We start from the raw sequence: 8,908 nt of genomic DNA, 5'->3' as shown, positions 1-8,908 counted from the left end.
AATCAGTTTCACAGCCACAGACCCATGAAAAGGTTGTTTATTTCATGAATATTATTTTTTAGGAACATGCATGGGGCAGTTTTCACTTAATGAATTTATGCAATTGCTAAAGTAGGATCCTTTACCAAGAATCCATAATGCAACACAATGACAGCTCATGACCAGGAGGTAAGGTGCCACTCAGGCAACGGCAGAGGCCGACAGTCTCCTAGACAACCGGACATTAATAATGAGCAGCCTCATTGGGAAAAATTAACTTCCTCTATCAGTGTTTGCTGAAACTGTTGAGAGCTATGGTGTATGGGCAGAACTGGTCCCACATTGTTAATTCATCTCTTTCTCACACACAAACACACTGTCTCTAGCAGTCTTGATAGGCAAAGTGGCACATATTTAAATGTGTGGACAAGGCAACTGTCAGGCACTAAGGGCATGAATACTAATAGTGTAATCTAATATATTTTTTACTAGCAGTCATATTTATCACTGGTTTGCCAACTAAGTGGGTAGACAGGGTACCATTCTCTGACAGATTTTAACTGGAACATTCTCTGAACATGTCCTTGATTGTGCCCAAAGGGTTGTAATAATAACACTGATTTCTATTTGTGCTGAAAAGTTTTATCCCAAGTATAAATACAGTAAAGTACATACACTAAAGTTTTAATGAAAAAGGAGGCGGGCAGGGCATTCATGGATCTGGTTTGATGGGAATCCGTGATGTCAGCCTTCCCCCTTGATTGAGTAACTATAAAGGACAAAAGATCAAAGGCCCACCCCTTCACTTGTGCTGTCATGACATACCTGGACCACCTATTGCAATGCTACTTTTGTTAAGTAAATCAGGTCTTAAATGAGGTGCCACTTTAAAGTTGTTTACTTTGATGGTGAAGATGTTTTGAAACATTTATGTTGTCTTTTTTTCTGAATGAGCAGTCATTTCAAATGTGGACATTTGGGTAATATTTGGTTGAGACATTGATCAATGACATTTCAACCTTTATTCACCCACTCAAAAAGACAGCCAACAGTTGTTTTTTAAATGTAGGTACCTTAGAGTTTGAAAACTACACTTGACTAATAAATCAACTACATTTAAATATTGGAGCAACATTGAGAACACATTGTGACCTCATTTGACCTAAACACTGATTTTGACTTTATCACTAATCCATGAAGTGTTTTGATGAGCTGTTTAGAAGCAGTTGCCATTTTGTGATGTAGGGTTCTTTACATTAAATAAGGATAAGAGCTAAGAATAGGAAAAACAAACTAGGACCTTTCGGATGTTGCACACTTGAAAAGCACCCTGATATGTATAATACAATTCTACTCTCAGTGAAAAATGTATCTTCCAGATTTAGGGTCTATATTACTATAGGCTATTGTAATTCTGTGTAATAGAACACAGCATTGTGTAAACCTTTGTCCATGTAAAAACAAATGCAAAAAAAAGTCAGGAATTGTTGAAATGAAAAATGATTGCACCACAAAATAAATGTAAAAGCCACATTTTTATATATATATGCCAAAAAATGAATTTCTGGCACAGGCTTCTGGAAACCAAAATCAGATATACAATAAACCAAAAAAAATGCACTGTCAGTACAGGCTTTGATGCTTTAACTTCTTAAGAACTCTCATTGGCTCTCCCACTGGCCCCCTTACAGTCAGGTGCATATTTCAGGCAGGTTGACATCGCCTGTAATATATCTGCATCTGTAGCCTTTGATTCGCCAAGACTCATACTTGCTGTAAAGGGGGAAAACAAATATTAGCTTGAGAAAGTATTCAAATGTCATGTAAAAGGTCATGATTTGTACTCCACTGTACCTATAATGACACTGCAAAGGTTGGAGTCCTCAAAGGCCCTCTTCCATTTGTTACCTTTCATAGTCATCGTTGACACGAGGCCATTGGTCAGGGTTCTGTATAGAACACAAAATATGTACTTTACGTATGTACACACCACAACTTATTTTAAGTGATACAAATATAATAGTTTACCAATGCATTGCTCTCTTCACCACGTCTGGGATGTCTTTACCCTTCAGCTTTGAGACCTAAGATATCTGCAATTTTACAAAAGGACACTATTGTACTACAAAAGGATAGGATTTTTCCATCCAGTACTACATGACAATATAATATCATTCAAGTCATGCCAATTAAAAATTTAATTTCTCACCATGCATTTTTGAAAATCTTTGTCCGTTAGCGTCACTTCCATCTTTAGTACATCTTTCTCCTACTCGTTTAGGTTGAAGTTGAATTTCTCAACCAGACTTGGGCGCTGTCCTTTGAAAAGGTCACAGATCACACAAAGGAGATGTTTCAGAACCTAAAAAAGAGTCTGAAACAAGGTAGTTGTACATTTGTTCACTTCCAAATATAACAGCCTCATTTAAATATCATAAAACAATTCCTTAAAAATAAATGAGTCATACTTGCTTCCAGGATAGGAAAAGGGTCTGAGCCTTTGCAGTGTTGGTTGTTAGGGGGGGGAAATCACTCATCTGAAGAGGCAGGAGACCTCGGTCTCCCACATTACCTAAACCTGGAGCATGAAGGCTCAAGATTCTCTGCAGTAAAATATTGTACAATATGGCAATTATTGGTACAATTACAATACATTTCCTAAATACATCAATCAAGAATGAGAATAAGGGGCTGACTTACATTGTGAAGGGTCCTCACTATAATCACTTGGTGGCTTGTGTTTTAGTTTGCCATTTCCCCATCCCCACACTTGGTGGCTTGAGAGGTGTTTTATTATGCCATTTCCCCTCACCACGGACACTTGGTGGCTTGCAGGGCGTTGTAGCCTTTAGCTTCTTAAGCTTGTTCACATTGACAGTTTGAAGTGACTAAAATAAATAATTGCATATCTTATTCGAATCCGTTATTTTTCCTGCAGTCTGAACAGCCGAAAAGCACATGGCTATATCAAGCCACATATCAAACCACCTTCTGTCACAAATTACTAAGGTAGGTGGATTCAGGCTCAGAGAGCAGGTTTCAGTTATTTGTCAGTTTATTCTCCGGCGCACAAACGACGGTCACGCCAACACAGAGGACAAATAAAATACCCAGCCCTAACACAGGACCAAAACCGTCCGGAGAATAAAACACGAATAACCACCATATAACAGGATAAAAAAAAAAACAATCCCGCACAAAACAAGGGCGGGACAACCTACTATATATAAGGACGCTAATTAAACTAAAATACACACAGGTGAAACTAATAAGACAAAACCAACAGACAAACAAAAAAGGGATCGGTAGTGGCGAGTAGGACAGAGACGACGACCGCCGAGCACCGCCCGAACAGGCAGGGGAGCCAACTTCGGCGGAAGTCGTGACACCTTCATATATTGTTGCTTGCTAGCTAATCTAGTCTGTTGACAGTTTGACAAGCACATGTCAAACGGTCACATCTTATCCTTTGAGGCTTTAAAAGTCTTCTTACAGTATGAAACGCCCATGGAAAGCATTATTGACACCTTAGCTTGCTACATTCTTTAACTTCTAAGTAATAGGAAGCAAGAGTACCACCAATCAGCCTACACCACTGTACACACACCCATCGTTACTATGACAACTAGCTTAGCCATGTCAGCAAATAACTGCTGTCTGAACACACAAATCCTATGTGGTCACTTGTAACTTTCAGTTTGGACAGTCAGTATTCCAGAACGGGTTTGAAAAACAAAACTGATTTGAGCATTCAGGCCTACAGTGTAAACAAGACTTCAAGGGCACTGTTTTTTTGTGCTTCAGAACAGATTTTAGTGGGGGCTTAGGTAGGAGCAAAAAAATTACATTTGTAAGGCAACGTAAAAGGCAACATAAACACAATCTAATTTCAACCAAACATGAAACCAAAATGATAAATGGAGAGTTTCATACTTGCGTCTGTCACAGGAAAAAGGTCTGATCCTTTATAGCGATTTGGTGAGGGGATCCCTCAATTAAGAAGGCGACCGAGCCCTCATTCTCCAGCGTTAATCCATGTGAGTGACCAAGATGATTTCTGCAGTAAAGCAGACCAAGATCGTTCTCTGCAGTAAAAGATTGGACAACATAATGCCAATTGTTTTTACAATTACAATACCTTTCTCAAATACAATGATCAAGAAGAAGGAGTTGGTTATGTTGTGACGGGTCACCATTACTACTTGGTGGCTTGTGCTGCGTTTTAGCCTTTTGCTTCTTGGCAGCAGTGGCAGAGTTTTTCTGGTGCTTCGGGGCATATTTTTGTGGGGGCTTGGGTAGACCTTTGCCTGAAAATAAACATGCAGGTGTACGTTTTATTGAAGTGGAAGAAGACTTTATAAAAAAAAATCTACCTAAACATATTACCAAACTTTAAACCAAAATTTTGCAACATGCCAAAGTTAAAATGCCAAGCTCTTACCCCCTAGCCTGGAAATCCAGACATTTGGTTCACTTCACTAATGGTGAAACATGGAATGATTCCTTCTGGGTTGAGGCTACCTTACCACTAGCCACACACTCGATTTGAAGGGATCAGTTAAAGTAATACGGTACAAGGTCCTCCCAGCCAATCAAAAGGCAAGGTGGTTGTTCAGTGGCTAGAGTTTAGGGACAAGGGGTTGATAAGTCATCAGCATTGCAGGCTGCCATACTTACATAACTTGGCAGGAGTGGCTGGAGGTGGGAGATTACATTCCTCATGTGAATATACAGACTTAAAACCATGGCAAGTAAATTGAATGTACACAAACTGTCAACGCGTGTTTAAACATAACAGTTATTACACTTCACTGGCTTCAAGGATTTCGATGACCTCACATTGCCGTTTTGATTCTGAAAGGTGGGGGGAGGGTTTGAACAACTTAAGTCATTTTTTACTTGTTGTACTTTTTACTTTTTGCATTTTTAAGTATAATGTATTGGATGTCAGTTTTATCCTCAGAAGTATGACATGACTTCCATTTCAGAGAGGGTGTGGACCCATCCTTTATTGCTTTGTCCTATTGATTTGGACCAAACACAGTTTGGTCTTTGATCCTGTGCTCTGGAATTACACCTTCCTTCTCCCATCCAAACTGCTCTGGCCCACATCCTCTGAGATGACAACCTGGGGAAATAGAGTGTCAATATAATATGTGGCCTAATTGTAAACCAAACTATTCCAATAGATGTGATCTTCCTTGGCAAATCTGTGCAACAGAGAGATCACAGTGTATTGCCTATGATAGGGCAGACACAGCCTTGCTGATAAGGTCCTCTGAGTAAATAATTGATCTTGCATTTGTGGATATTTGAGATACTTGGGAGGCCCTTGCGGCCCCTGACTGACGGGAGGCTCTGGCGGCTCCTGACTGACGGGCGGCTCTGGCGGCCCCTGACTGACGGGCGGCTCTGGCGGCCCCTGACTGACGGGCGGCTCTGGCGGCCCCTGACTGACGGGCGGCTCTGGGGGCCCCTGACTGACGGGCGGCTCTGGGGGCTTCGGACTGACGGGTGGCTTTGGTGGCTCCTGACTGACAGTGGGTCTGGTGGCTCCTGACTGACGGGAGGGAGACTCTGGAAGCACCAGACAGGCGGGAGAACCTGGAGGGAAGAGACGGAGAGACAGCCTGGTGCATGAGGCTGCCACAGGACCCATCAGGCTGGGGAGACCTACAGGAGGCCTGGTGCGCGGAGGAGCACTGGATGGCCTGGGCTGTGGGGGAGCATTGGAGCTCTGGTGCGCAGCCTTCGCACCACTCCTCCAGGCTGGATGACCACTTTAGCCCAGACCCTTGCAGCTTCAGGTTTACCTGGGCTGTGGGGGAGCACTGGAGATCCGGTGCATACCACTCGCACCTCTCCCTTAGGCTCAATGCCCACATTCGCCCGGCACGGGTGGAGCGCAGGCATAGGGCGAACTGCACCCTCCCAGTGCCCTGGAGACACAGAATGCAGCGCCGGCGCAGGGTACCCTGGGCTGGAACGGCGTACCGGAGACCAAACACGCTGAGCTGGCACAACACGCCCTGGCTGGATGCCCACTCTCGCATGGTACTTGCGGTGGGCTGGCCTATAGCACTCCGGGCTATGAGCGTGCACTAGCGACACCGTGCGCTTTACCGCATAACACGGAGCCTGACCAGTACTACGCCTCTCCCGGTAAGCACGGGGAGTTGGCTCAAGTCTATCGCTTGACTCCGCCAATCTCTCCGTGTGCTGCCCCAAAAAATGGGGCTGCCTCTCATGCCTGTTGTGCTGCCTTACCTCATATCGCCGCCGCTCAGCTTTCTCTGCCTCTCGTTCTTCCTTGGGGCGGCGATATTCCCCAGCCTGTTCCCAGGGTCCCTTGCCGTCCAATATCTCCTCCCATGTCCATTTCTCCGGATATTGCTGCCTCTCATTACCACGCTTCTTGGTCCTTTCTTGGTGGGTAGTTCTGTAACGGTCGTCGTATGAAGAAGGTGTGGACCAAAGTGCAGCGTGGTAAGTGTTCATGTTATTTTTATTTCAACTGAACACAAAACAAAATAACAAGAGAATGAACGAAAACGAAACAGTCCTGTCAGGTGCAGAAACACAAAACAGAAAACAACTACCCACACCCCATAGTGGGAAAACAGGCTGCCTAAGTATGGTTCTCAATCAGAGACAACGATAACAGCTGCCTCTGATTGGGAACCATACCAGGCCAAACATATAGGACTATAACACATAGAATGCCCACCCCAACTCACGCCCTGACCAAACTAAAATAGAGACATAAAAAAGGAACTAAGGTCAGGACGTGACATCTGGTCAGTCTATGTCATTGAAAGATGTTTTGTATACTCAGTGAATATAGGATGAAAAACAGATAATGATTTCACAATGAGAAAATGCAGAAATTTCCCCAATAGGATGAAAATGTGATGTGGATCTGATGTTGCATGTTCATCGTATTTACAACACCACATGACATGAATTGTGTTGGAATTTCCACATAGATTCTTCATGAGATTTTCAACTATTCTAAGTGGCATTGTCAACACAATTTCAATGTATATGTAGTTTTGATGATTATGTTGAAATTAGATTGATGTAACAACCCGTTAGTCATTGTTTTTAAGTTCAAGTTTTAGCATAATTCCAATGTCTGCATCACTGGTTAAAATGGTATGAAAACAGAACTGGTTGATGACTTTTTGCAAAACCAAATGTGTTTCAAACATATATTCATCGTCACAAAATGTTGAAAAAAATCCAAGAGGCTTATGGATTGCATTGAAAAACATCTACAATATCCTTTGGGGATTTTGGGGCAGAGCCAGCTAGACCAACAGAGATTGAAAAAGGCTGAAATTGGTACTTAGAAAGAGGCAGGAAAACAGCCCTTAGAGTCATAAATCAATCATCTGAGATTTTATGGTGGCTGGTGAGATCCCTGTTAAAAGCCATTGTTTGTAAGGCAGAGAGAGACCTGTGATGACTATTAAATGATGGAGGCAGGCTTTTGTGCTGCATAAATACAGGGGTGAGACAGCCCAGCTCACGGACATTGAAGGAGGATGGGGAAAACACTGTATTCTCAGGTCTGTTAGCTTGGAGGACTAAAGAGTTATGTGAATGTCAAGTGTCAAGTGAAATATCAATGGATGTATCAGTGAACTAACAAGAGCACTGAGTTAGAGAGGTGTTCAGGTCCTAAATATAGAAAAGGACATACTCAATTACATTTACTTGATTCTCCATGAGCTGAAAAAATGCTTTAGAAAAGGAGTAGTGTTTAATTTCTGTATAAACCAAGAGTAATTGTCATGAGAAAGAGTCTAACTTTAAACACTGAACCTTAGTTGTGAAAGCCAGCCTCCCTCTGGGTCTTGAATTGAGGCCGTGGAATTGCATCCGTTGACATTAACTGAGGCTGAGGAATGATTTAATCATTATCATTCATGACCAGAAACAGAGAGGCCTCCAGCTCTCTGTGTTTAACACTGAAACAGAACCACAGCCAGTGTGCCAGTCAAATTATAGCTGTAATTGATTATTTGGGAGACAATGTCAAAATCAGAAATCTGGTGCAAAACACATTTCGGGAAGAGCTCGGGCTTATGTAAGAACGAACAGGCATGAATACCAAACAGACTGTCGCTTTTAGAAATGGTTGTATAGAGCCATTCCAGAACATGGTGTTCGCCAGCATCCTGAGAGGCGTGAGGAGATTTAGACACTGTCCCCTAATGACTATAGAAGTTGTGCCGGACTGCCACTGGCAGAGTATAATGAATGTTCTCATTTTCAGCCGTTTTCAATTTGTCTCGTTATGGCCCCCGGCCGCTGCCACGTCGCCACATTGTTAAGTTCAGCTGTGAGGTTAGATCAATTTGTTTGCTAAACAGTATAATTGTGCTTTAGCTCCATTGGCAGCGCACTCTTAAAAGGGCCAATTTGAGGAACATGGAGAGAGTCTCGCACACTCTAGGTTTCTTCCTAGGTTCCTGCCTTTCCAGCCACTGTGCTTCTACACCTGCATTGCTTGCTGTTTGGGGTTTTAGGCTGGGTTTCTTTATAGCACTTTGTGACATCTGCTGATGCAAAATTGCTCTCCTGGAATTGCACAGCAAAACCATTCATTTGGAGAGAAAATGTATATTTCTCTAAACACTAGAAGCCATTATATCTGGGATTTGTTGACATTTCAGTGAGGGGCTTTTTGCATATTTAAAATCCTGAACAATATGCTGAGGATTATTTCTCAATATTTGCTCACCGGAGAGAATTAACCTGCTGTATTAATGTAATTTTTTAGAAGTAAACACTTCTGGACTCCAGCTTCTGTTTCAGTGAACTGCTGTATTTGCTGGCGTAGGGCACTGTTATCGTGAGACAAACATGTTGAAGTAGTTGATTTGGAGCGTATTATACACCTTCTACCAAAATATTGGCTTCA

This window comes from Oncorhynchus masou, chromosome 26 (assembly GCF_036934945.1).
Source record: "Oncorhynchus masou masou isolate Uvic2021 chromosome 26, UVic_Omas_1.1, whole genome shotgun sequence".
Taxonomy (NCBI): Eukaryota; Metazoa; Chordata; class Actinopteri; order Salmoniformes; family Salmonidae; genus Oncorhynchus; species Oncorhynchus masou.
The sequence above is the reverse complement of the archived record's forward strand: the minus strand, read 5'-3'. Positions refer to the sequence as shown.